The sequence below is a fragment of the Hypanus sabinus genome, chromosome 11 (assembly GCF_030144855.1).
Source record: "Hypanus sabinus isolate sHypSab1 chromosome 11, sHypSab1.hap1, whole genome shotgun sequence".
In the NCBI taxonomy this organism is placed as follows: domain Eukaryota; kingdom Metazoa; phylum Chordata; class Chondrichthyes; order Myliobatiformes; family Dasyatidae; genus Hypanus; species Hypanus sabinus.
Window position 1 is genome coordinate 108,568,009 of NC_082716.1, and position 14,826 is coordinate 108,582,834.

A 14,826-nucleotide genomic window follows, 5' to 3' on the forward strand; every position below is an offset into this window, starting at 1 on the left:
AAAGGTGATTGGTGAAAGTGATACAGAGCTGGAGAAGGGAAAGGATCATGGGATGGGATGCCTCAGGAGAAAGAAAGGGGGGAGCACCAGAGGGAGATGGAGAACAGGCAAACAACTAAATATGTCAGGGATGGGGTAAGAAGGGAGGAGGGGCATTAACGGAAGTTAGAGAAGTCAATGTTCATGCCATCACGTTGGAGGCTACCCGTCCGGTATATAAGGTGTTGTTCCTCCAACCTGAGTTTGGATTCATTTTGACAATAGAGGAGGCCATGGATAGACATACCAGAATGGGAATGGCACGTGGAATTAAAATGTGTGGCCACTGGGAGATGCTGCTTTTTCTGGCGGACCGAGCGTAGGTGTTCAGCAAAACAGTCTCCCAGTCTTCGTCAGGTCTCACCAATATATAAAAAGCCTTTTATATATTCAAATCTCTTACTATCTTTCCTTTCGGTTAGTCCTGACGAAGGGTCTCTGCCTGAAACGTCGACAGTGCTTCTCCCTATAGATGCTGCCTGGCCTGCTGCGTTCCACCAGCATTTTGTGTGTGTTTTTGTTTGAATTTCCAGCATCTGCAGATTTCCTCGTGTTAGATCTTTCTGAGCAGAGAGAATGACAGAGGGGATGGTGAAGCTGAAGAAGGTAGTATTCTCTCGAAGTCCGAGGAAGACAAATGTGAGGCTGAAGTCTGAAGCGCAGATACGGTTGCAGATGGGGCAAAGAGCACCGCCTGTTCGGGTGGGAGCGGACGCCTTCCTGTGTCTTTCTTGACTCGCCTTGAGGCGCTGCATGTGCCAGTTAGCTTGGAAGCTGTTTGCTGCCTTTTTGTTGTTTGCTAAATATATAACAGGGGTTTAAATAGAAACAAAACTCTTTCCACAGTCAAAAGAAACTTGCTTTTGATTGAAAAGAGATTTAAACAGAATGATGCTCCTTAAAACCCTGGTGAGACCACACTTGGAGGATTGCATTCAGTTCTGGTCACCACATTACAGGAAGGATGCTGTCTGGATTACAGAGGGTGCAGAGGAGATTCACCAGGAAGCTGTCTGGATTAGAGAGGGTGCAGAGGAGATTTACCAAGATGCGGTCCGGATTAGAGAGGGTGCAGAGGAGATTGACCATGATGATGCCTGGATTAGAGAGGGTGCAGAGGAGATTTACCAGGATGCTGCCTGGATTACAGAGGGTGCAGAGGAGATTCACCAGGATGCTGTCTGGATTAGAGAGGGTGCAGTGGAGATTTACCAGGATGCTGTCTGGATTAGAGAGGGTGCAGAGGAGATTTACTAGGATGCTGTGTGGATTAGAGATGGTGCAAAGGAGATTTACCAGGATGCTGTCTGGATCAGAGAGGGTGCAGAGGAGATTTACCAGGATGCTGTGTGGATTGGAGAGGGTGCAGAGGAGATTCACCAGGATGCTGTCTGGATTAGAGAGGGTGCAGAGGAGATTTACCAGGATGCTGTGTGGATTGGAGAGGATGCAGAGAATATTTACCAGGATGCTGCCTGGATTAGAGAGGGTGCAGAGGAGATTTACCAGGATGCTGCCTGGATTAGGTGCAGAGGAGATTCACCGGGATGTTGGCTGGATTAGAGAGGGTGCAGAGGAGATTCACCAGGATGCTGCCTGGATTAGAGAGGGTGCAGAGGAGATTTACCAGGATGCTGTCTGGATTAGAGAGAGTGCTGAGGAGATTTACCAGGATGCTGTCTGGATTAGAGAGAGTGCAGAGGAGATTCACCAGGATGCTGCCTGGATTAGAGAGGGTGCAGAGGAGATTTACCAGGATGCTGTCTGGATTAGAGAGAGTGCAGAGGAGATTCACCAGGATGCTGTCTGGATTAGAGAGAGTGCAGAGGAGATTTACCAGGATGCTATCTGGATTAGAGAGAGTGCAGAGGAGATTCACCAGGATGCTGCCTGGATTAGAGAGGGTGCACAGGAGATTCACCAGGATGCTGTCTGGATTAGAGAGAGTGCAGAGGAGATTTACCAGGATGCTGTCTGGATTAGAGAGAGTGCAGAGGAGATTCACCAGGATGCTGCCTGGATTACAGAGGGTGAAGAGGAGATTCACCAGGATGCTGCCTGGATTAGAGAGGGTGCAGAGGAGATTTACCAGGATGCTGTCTGGATTAGAGAGGGTGCAGAGGAGATTCACCAGGATGCTGCATGGATTAGAGAGGGTGCAGAGGAGATTCACCAGGTTGCTGCCTGGATTAGAGAGGGTGCAGAGGAGATTCACCAGGATGCTGCCTGGATCAGAGAGAGTGCAGAGGAGATTCACCAGGATGCTGTCTGGATTAGAGAGAGTGCAGAGGAGATTTACCAGGATGCTGTCTGGATTAGAGAGAGTGCAGAGGAGATTCACCAGGATGCTGCCTGGATTAGAGAGGGTGCAGAGGAGATTCACCAGGATGCTGCCTGGATTAGAGAGGGTGCAGAGGAGATTTACCAGGATGCTGTCTGGATTAGAGAGAGTGCAGAGGAGATTTACCAGGATGCTGTCTGGATTAGAGAGAGTGCAGAGGAGATTTACCAGGATGCTGCCAGGATTAGAGAGGGTGCAGAGGAGAGTTACCAGGATGCTGTGTGGATTGGAGAGGGTGCAGAGAAGATTTACCAGGATGCTGTGTGGATTAGAGAGGGTGCAAAGGAGAATTACTAGGATGCTGTCTGGATTAGAGAGGGTGCAGAGGAGATTTACCAGGATGCTGTCTGGATCAGAGAGGGTGCAGAGGAGATTTACCAGGATGCTGTCTGGATTAGAGAGGGTGCAGAGGAGATTTACCAGGATGCTGTCTGGATTAGAGAGAGCGCACAGGAGATTTACCAGGATGCTGCCTGGATTAGACAGGGCGCAGAGGAGATTTACCAGGCTGCTGCCTGGATTAGAGAGGGTGCAGAGGAGATTTACCAGGTTGCTATCTGGATTAGAGAGGGTGCAGAGGAGATTTACCAGGATGCTGTCTGGATTAGAGAGAGCGCAGAGGAGATTTACCAGGATGCTGTCTGGATTAGAGAGGGTGCAGAGGAGATTTACAAGGATTCTGTGTGGATCAGAGAGGGTAAAGAGGAGATTTACCAGGATGCTGTCTGGATTGGAGAGGGTGCAAAGGAGATTTACCAGGATGCTGTCCGGATTAGAGCGTGTGCAGAGGAGATTTACCAGGATGCTGTCTGGATTAGAGAGGGAGCAGAGGAGATTCACCCGGATGCTGTCTGAATTAGAGAGTGTGCAGAGGAGATTTACCAGGATGCTGTCTGGATTAGAGAGAGCGCGGAGGAGATTTACCAAGATGCTGCCGGGATTAGAGAGGGTGCAGAGGAGATTTACCAGGATGCTGTCGGGATTTTAGAGGGTGCAGAGGAGATTTACCAGGATGCTGTCTGGATTAGAGAGAGTGCAGAGGAGATTTCCCAGGATGCTGCCTGGATTAGAGAGGGTGCTGAGGAGATTTACGAGGATGCTGTGTGGATTGGAGAGGGTGCAGAGAAGATTTGCCAGGATGCTGCCTGGATTAGAAAGGGTGCAGAGGAGATTTACCAGGATGCTGCCTGGATTAGAGAGGGTGCAAAGGAGATTTACCAGGATGCTGTGTGGATTGGAGAGGGTGCAGAGGAGATTTACCAGGATGCTGCCTGGATTAGAGTGGGTGCAGAGGAGATTTACCAGAATGCTGCCTGGATTAGAGAGGGTGCAGAGGAGACTTACCAGGATTCTATGTGGATTAGAGAGGGTGCAAAGGAGATTTACCAGGATGCTGCGCGGATTAGAGAGGGTGAAGAGGAGATTCACCAGGACGCTGTCTGGATTAAAGAGAGTGCAGAGGAGATTGACCAGGATGCTGCCTGGATTAGAGAGGGTGCAGAGGAGATTTACCAGAATGCTGCCTGGATCAGAGAGTGTGCCGAGGAGATTTACCTGGATTCTGTGTGGATTCGAGAGGGTGCAGAGGAGATTTACCAGAATGCTGTCTAGATTAGAGAGAGCGCAGAGGAGATTTACCAGGATGCTGCCTAGATTAGAGAGGGTGCACAGGAGATTTACCAGGATGCTGTCTGGATTAGAGCGGGTGCAGAGGAGATTTACCAGGATGCTGTCTGGATTAGAGCGGGTGCAGAGGACATTTACCAGGATGCTGCCTGGATTAGAGCGGGTGCAGAGGACATTTACCAGGATGCTGTCTGGATTAGAGAGAGTGCAGAGGAGATTTACCAGGATGCTCTGTGGATTAGAGAGGGTGCAAAGGAGATTTACCAGGATGCTGTCAGCATTAGAGAGGGTGCAGAGGAGATTTACCAGGATTCTGTGTGGATCAGAGAGGGTGCAAAGGAGATTTTCCAGGATGTTGTGTGGATTAGAGAGGGTGCAGAGGAGATTTACCAGGATGCTGTGTGGATTGGAGAGGGTGCAGAGAAGATTTACCAGGATGCTGTCTGGATTGGAGAGGGTGCAAAGGAGATTTACCAGGATGCTGTCCGGATTAGAGAGAGTGCAGAGGAGATTTACAAGGATTCTGTCTGGATTAGAGAGGGTGCAGAGGAGATTCACCAGGATGCTGTCTGGATTAGAGAGGGTGCAGATGAGATTTTCCAGGATGCTGTCTGGATTAGAGAGAGCGCAGAGGAGATTTACCAGGATGCTGCCTGGATTGGAGAGGGTGCAGAGAAGATTTACCAGGATGCTGTCTGGATTGGAGAGGGTGCAAAGGAGATTTACCAGGATGCTGTCCGGATTAGAGAGGGTGCAAGGAGATTTACAAGGATGCTGTCTGGATTAGAGAGGGTGCAGATGAGATTTACCAGGATGCTGTCTGGATTAGAGAGGGTGCAGAGGAGATTTACAAGGATGCTGTCTGGATTAGAGAGGGTGCAGATGAGATTTACCAGGATGCTGTCTGGATTAGAGAGGGTGCAGAGGAGATTTACAAGGATACTGTCTGGATTAGAAAGGGTGCAGAGGAGATTCAGCAGGATGCTGTCTGGATTAGAGAGGGTGCAGAGGAGATTTACCAGGATGCTGTCTGGATTAGAGAGGGTGCAGAGGAGATTTACAAGGATGCTGTCTGGATTAGAAAGGGAGCAGAGGAGATTCACAAGGATGCTGTCTGGATTAGAGAGGGTGCAGAGGAGATTCACCAGGATGCTGTCTGGATTAGAGAGGGTGCAGAGGAGATTTACCAGTAGGTTGTGTGGATTGGAGAGGGTGCAGAGAAGATTTACGAGGATGCTGTGTGGATTGGAGAGTGTGCAGAGGAGATTCACCAGGACGCTGTCTGGATTAGAGAGGGTGCAGAGGAGATTTACCAGGATGCTGTCTGGATTAGAGAGGGTGCAGAGGAGATTTGCCAGGATGCTGTCTGGATTAGAGAGGGTGCAGAGGAGATTTACCTGGATTTTGTGTGGATCAGAGAGGGTGCAAAGGAGATTTACCAGGATGCTGTCCAGATTAGAGAGGGTGCAGAGGAGATTTACAAAGATGCGGTCCGGATTAGAGAGGGTGCAGAGGAGATTGACCAAGATGATGCCTGGATTAGAGAGGGTGCAGAGGAGATTTACCAGGATGCTGCCTGGATTACAGAGGGTGCAGAGGAGATTCACCACGATGCTGTCTGGATTAGAGAGGGTGCAGAAGAGATTTACCAGGATTCTGTGTGGATCAGAGAGGGTGCAGAGGAGATTCACCAGGATGCTGTCTGGATTAGAGAAGGTGCAGAGGAGATTTACCAGGATGCTGCCTGGATTAGGTGCAGAGGAGATTCACCGGGATGTTGGCTGGATTAGAGAGGGTGCAGAGGAGATTCACCAGGATGCTGCCTGGATTAGAGAGGGTGCAGAGGAGATTTACCAGGATGCTGTCTGGATTAGAGAGGGTGCAGAGGAGATTTACCAGGATGCTGCCTGGATTAGAGAGGGTGCAGAGGAGATTAACCAGGATGCTGTCTGGATTAGAGAGGGTGCAAAGGAGATTTACAAGGATGCTGTCCGGATTAGAGCGTGTGCAGAGGAGATTTACCAGGATGCTGTCTGGATTAGAGAGGGAGCAGAGGAGATTCACCCGGATGCTGTCTGAATTAGAGAGTGTGCAGAGGAGATTTACCAGGATGCTGTCTGGATTAGAGAGAGCGCGGAGGAGATTTACCAAGATGCTGCCGGGATTAGAGAGGGTGCAGAGGAGATTTACCAGGATGCTGTCTGGATTAGAGAGGGAGCAGAGGAGATTCACCCGGATGCTGTCTGAATTAGAGAGTGTGCAGAGGAGATTTACCAGGATGCTGTCTGGATTAGAGAGAGCGCGGAGGAGATTTACCAAGATGCTGCCGGGATTAGAGAGGGTGCAGAGGAGATTTACCAGGATGCTGTCGGGATTTTAGAGGGTGCAGAGGAGATTTACCAGGATGCTGTCTGGATTAGAGAGAGTGCAGAGGAGATTTACCAGGATGCTGCCTGGATTAGAGAGGGTGCTGAGGAGATTTACGAGGATGCTGTGTGGATTGGAGAGGGTGCAGAGAAGATTTACCAGGATGCTGCCCGGATTAGAAAGGGTGCAGAGGAGATTTACCAGGATGATGCCTGGATTAGAGAGGGTGCAGAGGAGATTTACAAGGATGCTGTCTGGATTAGAAAGGGAGCAGAGGAGATTCACAAGGATGCTGTCTGGATTAGAGAGGGTGCAGAGGAGATTCACCAGGATGCTGTCTGGATTAGAGAGGGTGCAGAGGAGATTTACCAGTAGGTTGTGTGGATTGGAGAGGGTGCAGAGAAGATTTACGAGGATGCTGTGTGGATTGGAGAGGGTGCAGAGGAGATTCACCAGGACGCTGTCTGGATTAGAGAGGGTGCAGAGGAGATTTACCAGGATGCTGTCTGGATTAGAGAGGGTGCAGAGGAGATTTGCCAGGATGCTGTCTGGATTAGAGAGGGTGCAGAGGAGATTTACCTGGATTTTGTGTGGATCAGAGAGGGTGCAAAGGAGATTTACCAGGATGCTGTCCAGATTAGAGAGGGTGCAGAGGAGATTTACAAAGATGCGGTCCGGATTAGAGAGGGTGCAGAGGAGATTGACCAAGATGATGCCTGGATTAGAGAGGGTGCAGAGGAGATTTACCAGGATGCTGCCTGGATTACAGAGGGTGCAGAGGAGATTCACCACGATGCTGTCTGGATTAGAGAGGGTGCAGAAGAGATTTACCAGGATTCTGTGTGGATCAGAGAGGGTGCAGAGGAGATTCACCAGGATGCTGTCTGGATTAGAGAAGGTGCAGAGGAGATTTACCAGGATGCTGCCTGGATTAGGTGCAGAGGAGATTCACCGGGATGTTGGCTGGATTAGAGAGGGTGCAGAGGAGATTCACCAGGATGCTGCCTGGATTAGAGAGGGTGCAGAGGAGATTTACCAGGATGCTGCCTGGATTAGAGAGGGTGCAGAGGAGATTAACCAGGATGCTGTCTGGATTAGAGAGGGTGCAAAGGAGATTTACAAGGATGCTGTCCGGATTAGAGCGTGTGCAGAGGAGATTTACCAGGATGCTGTCTGGATTAGAGAGGGAGCAGAGGAGATTCACCCGGATGCTGTCTGAATTAGAGAGTGTGCAGAGGAGATTTACCAGGACGCTGTCTGGATTAGAGAGGGTGCAGAGGAGATTTACCAGGATGCTGTCTGGATTAGAGAGGGTGCAGAGGAGATTTGCCAGGATGCTGTCTGGATTAGAGAGGGTGCAGAGGAGATTTACCTGGATTTTGTGTGGATCAGAGAGGGTGCAAAGGAGATTTACCAGGATGCTGTCCAGATTAGAGAGGGTGCAGAGGAGATTTACAAAGATGCGGTCCGGATTAGAGAGGGTGCAGAGGAGATTGACCAAGATGATGCCTGGATTAGAGAGGGTGCAGAGGAGATTTACCAGGATGCTGCCTGGATTACAGAGGGTGCAGAGGAGATTCACCACGATGCTGTCTGGATTAGAGAGGGTGCAGAAGAGATTTACCAGGATTCTGTGTGGATCAGAGAGGGTGCAGAGGAGATTCACCAGGATGCTGTCTGGATTAGAGAAGGTGCAGAGGAGATTTACCAGGATGCTGCCTGGATTAGGTGCAGAGGAGATTCACCGGGATGTTGGCTGGATTAGAGAGGGTGCAGAGGAGATTCACCAGGATGCTGCCTGGATTAGAGAGGGTGCAGAGGAGATTTACCAGGATGCTGTCTGGATTAGAGAGGGTGCAGAGGAGATTTACCAGGATGCTGCCTGGATTAGAGAGGGTGCAGAGGAGATTAACCAGGATGCTGTCTGGATTAGAGAGGGTGCAAAGGAGATTTACAAGGATGCTGTCCGGATTAGAGCGTGTGCAGAGGAGATTTACCAGGATGCTGTCTGGATTAGAGAGGGAGCAGAGGAGATTCACCCGGATGCTGTCTGAATTAGAGAGTGTGCAGAGGAGATTTACCAGGATGCTGTCTGGATTAGAGAGAGCGCGGAGGAGATTTACCAAGATGCTGCCGGGATTAGAGAGGGTGCAGAGGAGATTTACCAGGATGCTGTCTGGATTAGAGAGGGAGCAGAGGAGATTCACCCGGATGCTGTCTGAATTAGAGAGTGTGCAGAGGAGATTTACCAGGATGCTGTCTGGATTAGAGAGAGCGCGGAGGAGATTTACCAAGATGCTGCCGGGATTAGAGAGGGTGCAGAGGAGATTTACCAGGATGCTGTCGGGATTTTAGAGGGTGCAGAGGAGATTTACCAGGATGCTGTCTGGATTAGAGAGAGTGCAGAGGAGATTTACCAGGATGCTGCCTGGATTAGAGAGGGTGCTGAGGAGATTTACGAGGATGCTGTGTGGATTGGAGAGGGTGCAGAGAAGATTTACCAGGATGCTGCCCGGATTAGAAAGGGTGCAGAGGAGATTTACCAGGATGATGCCTGGATTAGAGAGGGTGCAGAGGAGATTTACAAGGATGCTGTCTGGATTAGAAAGGGAGCAGAGGAGATTCACAAGGATGCTGTCTGGATTAGAGAGGGTGCAGAGGAGATTCACCAGGATGCTGTCTGGATTAGAGAGGGTGCAGAGGAGATTTACCAGTAGGTTGTGTGGATTGGAGAGGGTGCAGAGAAGATTTACGAGGATGCTGTGTGGATTGGAGAGGGTGCAGAGGAGATTCACCAGGACGCTGTCTGGATTAGAGAGGGTGCAGAGGAGATTTACCAGGATGCTGTCTGGATTAGAGAGGGTGCAGAGGAGATTTGCCAGGATGCTGTCTGGATTAGAGAGGGTGCAGAGGAGATTTACCTGGATTTTGTGTGGATCAGAGAGGGTGCAAAGGAGATTTACCAGGATGCTGTCCAGATTAGAGAGGGTGCAGAGGAGATTTACAAAGATGCGGTCCGGATTAGAGAGGGTGCAGAGGAGATTGACCAAGATGATGCCTGGATTAGAGAGGGTGCAGAGGAGATTTACCAGGATGCTGCCTGGATTACAGAGGGTGCAGAGGAGATTCACCACGATGCTGTCTGGATTAGAGAGGGTGCAGAAGAGATTTACCAGGATTCTGTGTGGATCAGAGAGGGTGCAGAGGAGATTCACCAGGATGCTGTCTGGATTAGAGAAGGTGCAGAGGAGATTTACCAGGATGCTGCCTGGATTAGGTGCAGAGGAGATTCACCGGGATGTTGGCTGGATTAGAGAGGGTGCAGAGGAGATTCACCAGGATGCTGCCTGGATTAGAGAGGGTGCAGAGGAGATTTACCAGGATGCTGCCTGGATTAGAGAGGGTGCAGAGGAGATTAACCAGGATGCTGTCTGGATTAGAGAGGGTGCAAAGGAGATTTACAAGGATGCTGTCCGGATTAGAGCGTGTGCAGAGGAGATTTACCAGGATGCTGTCTGGATTAGAGAGGGAGCAGAGGAGATTCACCCGGATGCTGTCTGAATTAGAGAGTGTGCAGAGGAGATTTACCAGGACGCTGTCTGGATTAGAGAGGGTGCAGAGGAGATTTACCAGGATGCTGTCTGGATTAGAGAGGGTGCAGAGGAGATTTGCCAGGATGCTGTCTGGATTAGAGAGGGTGCAGAGGAGATTTACCTGGATTTTGTGTGGATCAGAGAGGGTGCAAAGGAGATTTACCAGGATGCTGTCCAGATTAGAGAGGGTGCAGAGGAGATTTACAAAGATGCGGTCCGGATTAGAGAGGGTGCAGAGGAGATTGACCAAGATGATGCCTGGATTAGAGAGGGTGCAGAGGAGATTTACCAGGATGCTGCCTGGATTACAGAGGGTGCAGAGGAGATTCACCACGATGCTGTCTGGATTAGAGAGGGTGCAGAAGAGATTTACCAGGATTCTGTGTGGATCAGAGAGGGTGCAGAGGAGATTCACCAGGATGCTGTCTGGATTAGAGAAGGTGCAGAGGAGATTTACCAGGATGCTGCCTGGATTAGGTGCAGAGGAGATTCACCGGGATGTTGGCTGGATTAGAGAGGGTGCAGAGGAGATTCACCAGGATGCTGCCTGGATTAGAGAGGGTGCAGAGGAGATTTACCAGGATGCTGCCTGGATTAGAGAGGGTGCAGAGGAGATTAACCAGGATGCTGTCTGGATTAGAGAGGGTGCAAAGGAGATTTACAAGGATGCTGTCCGGATTAGAGCGTGTGCAGAGGAGATTTACCAGGATGCTGTCTGGATTAGAGAGGGAGCAGAGGAGATTCACCCGGATGCTGTCTGAATTAGAGAGTGTGCAGAGGAGATTTACCAGGACGCTGTCTGGATTAGAGAGGGTGCAGAGGAGATTTACCAGGATGCTGTCTGGATTAGAGAGGGTGCAGAGGAGATTTGCCAGGATGCTGTCTGGATTAGAGAGGGTGCAGAGGAGATTTACCTGGATTTTGTGTGGATCAGAGAGGGTGCAAAGGAGATTTACCAGGATGCTGTCCAGATTAGAGAGGGTGCAGAGGAGATTTACAAAGATGCGGTCCGGATTAGAGAGGGTGCAGAGGAGATTGACCAAGATGATGCCTGGATTAGAGAGGGTGCAGAGGAGATTTACCAGGATGCTGCCTGGATTACAGAGGGTGCAGAGGAGATTCACCACGATGCTGTCTGGATTAGAGAGGGTGCAGAAGAGATTTACCAGGATTCTGTGTGGATCAGAGAGGGTGCAGAGGAGATTCACCAGGATGCTGTCTGGATTAGAGAAGGTGCAGAGGAGATTTACCAGGATGCTGCCTGGATTAGGTGCAGAGGAGATTCACCGGGATGCTGCCTGGATTAGAGAGGGTGCAGAGGAGATTCACCAGGATGCTGCCTGGATTAGAGAGGGTGCAGAGGAGATTTACCAGGCTGCTGCCTGGATTAGAGAGGGTGCAGAGGAGATTTACCAGGATGCTGTCTGGATTAGAGAGGGTGCAGAGGAGATTCACCAGGATGCTGCCTGGATTAGAGAGGGTGCAGAGGAGATTTACCAGGATGCTGTCTGGATTAGAGAGGGTGCAGAGGAGATTTACCAGGATGCTGTCTGGATTAGAGAGGGTGCAGAGGAGATTTACCAGGATGCTGTCTGGATTAGAGAGAGCGCACAGGAGATTTACCAGGATGCTGCCTGGATTAGACAGGGCGCAGAGGAGATTTACCAGGCTGCTGCCTGGATTAGAGAGGGTGCAGAGGAGATTTACCAGGTTGCTATCTGGATTAGAGAGGGTGCAGAGGAGATTTACCAGGATGCTGTCTGGATTAGAGAGAGCGCAGAGGAGATTTACCAGGATGCTGTCTGGATTAGAGAGGGTGCAGAGGAGATTTACAAGGATTCTGTGTGGATCAGAGAGGGTAAAGAGGAGATTTACCAGGATGCTGTCTGGATTGGAGAGGGTGCAAAGGAGATTTACCAGGATGCTGTCCGGATTAGAGCGTGTGCAGAGGAGATTTACCAGGATGCTGTCTGGATTAGAGAGGGAGCAGAGGAGATTCACCCGGATGCTGTCTGAATTAGAGAGTGTGCAGAGGAGATTTACCAGGATGCTGTCTGGATTAGAGAGAGCGCGGAGGAGATTTACCAAGATGCTGCCGGGATTAGAGAGGGTGCAGAGGAGATTTACCCGGATGCTGTCGGGATTTTAGAGGGTGCAGAGGAGATTTACCAGGATGCTGTCTGGATTAGAGAGAGTGCAGAGGAGATTTCCCAGGATGCTGCCTGGATTAGAGAGGGTGCTGAGGAGATTTACGAGGATGCTGTGTGGATTGGAGAGGGTGCAGAGAAGATTTGCCAGGATGCTGCCTGGATTAGAAAGGGTGCAGAGGAGATTTACCAGGATGCTGCCTGGATTAGAGAGGGTGCAAAGGAGATTTACCAGGATGCTGTGTGGATTGGAGAGGGTGCAGAGGAGATTTACCAGGATGCTGCCTGGATTAGAGTGGGTGCAGAGGAGATTTACCAGAATGCTGCCTGGATTAGAGAGGGTGCAGAGGAGACTTACCGGGATTCTATGTGGATTAGAGAGTGTGCAAAGGAGATTTACCAGGATGCTGCGCGGATTAGAGAGGGTGAAGAGGAGATTCACCAGGACGCTGTCTGGATTAAAGAGAGTGCAGAGGAGATTGACCAGGATGCTGCCTGGATTAGAGAGGGTGCAGAGGAGATTTACCAGAATGCTGCCTGGATCAGAGAGGGTGCCGAGGAGATTTACCTGGATTCTGTGTGGATTAGAGAGGGTGCAGAGGAGATTTACCAGAATGCTGTCTAGATTAGAGAGAGCGCAGAGGAGATTTACCAGGATGCTGCCTAGATTAGAGAGGGTGCACAGGAGATTTACCAGGATGCTGTCTGGATTAGAGCGGGTGCAGAGGAGATTTACCAGGATGCTGTCTGGATTAGAGCGGGTGCAGAGGACATTTACCAGGATGCTGCCTGGATTAGAGCGGGTGCAGAGGACATTTACCAGGATGCTGTCTGGATTAGAGAGAGTGCAGAGGAGATTTACCAGGATGCTCTGTGGATTAGAGAGGGTGCAAAGGAGATTTACCAGGATGCTGTCAGCATTAGAGAGGGTGCAGAGGAGATTTACCAGGATTCTGTGTGGATCAGAGAGGGTGCAAAGGAGATTTTCCAGGATGTTGTGTGGATTAGAGAGGGTGCAGAGGAGATTTACCAGGATGCTGTGTGGATTGGAGAGGGTGCAGAGAAGATTTACCAGGATGCTGTCTGGATTGGAGAGGGAGCAGAGGAGATTCACCCGGATGCTGTCTGAATTAGAGAGTGTGCAGAGGAGATTTACCAGGACGCTGTCTGGATTAGAGAGGGTGCAGAGGAGATTTACCAGGATGCTGTCTGGATTAGAGAGGGTGCAGAGGAGATTTGCCAGGATGCTGTCTGGATTAGAGAGGGTTCAGAGGAGATTTACCTGGATTTTGTGTGGATCAGAGAGGGTGCAAAGGAGATTTACCAGGATGCTGTCCAGATTAGAGAGGGTGCAGAGGAGATTTACAAAGATGCGGTCCGGATTAGAGAGGGTGCAGAGGAGATTGACCAAGATGATGCCTGGATTAGAGAGGGTGCAGAGGAGATTTACCAGGATGCTGCCTGGATTACAGAGGGTGCAGAGGAGATTCACCACGATGCTGTCTGGATTAGAGAGGGTGCAGAAGAGATTTACCAGGATTCTGTGTGGATCAGAGAGGGTGCAGAGGAGATTCACCAGGATGCTGTCTGGATTAGAGAAGGTGCAGAGGAGATTTACCAGGATGCTGCCTGGATTAGGTGCAGAGGAGATTCACCGGGATGTTGGCTGGATTAGAGAGGGTGCAGAGGAGATTCACCAGGATGCTGCCTGGATTAGAGAGGGTGCAGAGGAGATTTACCAGGATGCTGTCTGGATTAGAGAGGGTGCAGAGGAGATTTACCAGGATGCTGTCTGGATTAGAGAGGGTGCAGAGGAGATTTACCAGGATGCTGTCTGGATTAGAGAGAGCGCACAGGAGATTTACCAGGATGCTGCCTGGATTAGACAGGGCGCAGAGGAGATTTACCAGGCTGCTGCCTGGATTAGAGAGGGTGCAGAGGAGATTTACCAGGTTGCTATCTGGATTAGAGAGGGTGCAGAGGAGATTTACCAGGATGCTGTCTGGATTAGAGAGAGCGCAGAGGAGATTTACCAGGATGCTGTCTGGATTAGAGAGGGTGCAGAGGAGATTTACAAGGATTCTGTGTGGATCAGAGAGGGTAAAGAGGAGATTTACCAGGATGCTGTCTGGATTGGAGAGGGTGCAAAGGAGATTTACCAGGATGCTGTCCGGATTAGAGCGTGTGCAGAGGAGATTTACCAGGATGCTGTCTGGATTAGAGAGGGAGCAGAGGAGATTCACCCGGATGCTGTCTGAATTAGAGAGTGTGCAGAGGAGATTTACCAGGATGCTGTCTGGATTAGAGACAGCGCGGAGGAGATTTACCAAGATGCTGCCGGGATTAGAGAGGGTGCAGAGGAGATTTACCAGGATGCTGTCAGGATTTTAGAGGGTGCAGAGGAGATTTACCAGGATGCTGTCTGGATTAGAGAGAGTGCAGAGGAGATTTCCCAGGATGCTGCCTGGATTAGAGAGGGTGCTGAGGAGATTTACGAGGATGCTGTGTGGATTGGAGAGGGTGCAGAGAAGATTTGCCAGGATGCTGCCTGGATTAGAAAGGGTGCAGAGGAGATTTACCAGGATGCTGCCTGGATTAGAGAGGGTGCAAAGGAGATTTACCAGGATGCTGTGTGGATTGGAGAGGGTGCAGAGGAGATTTACCAGGATGCTGCCTGGATTAGAGTGGGTGCAGAGGAGATTTACCAGAATGC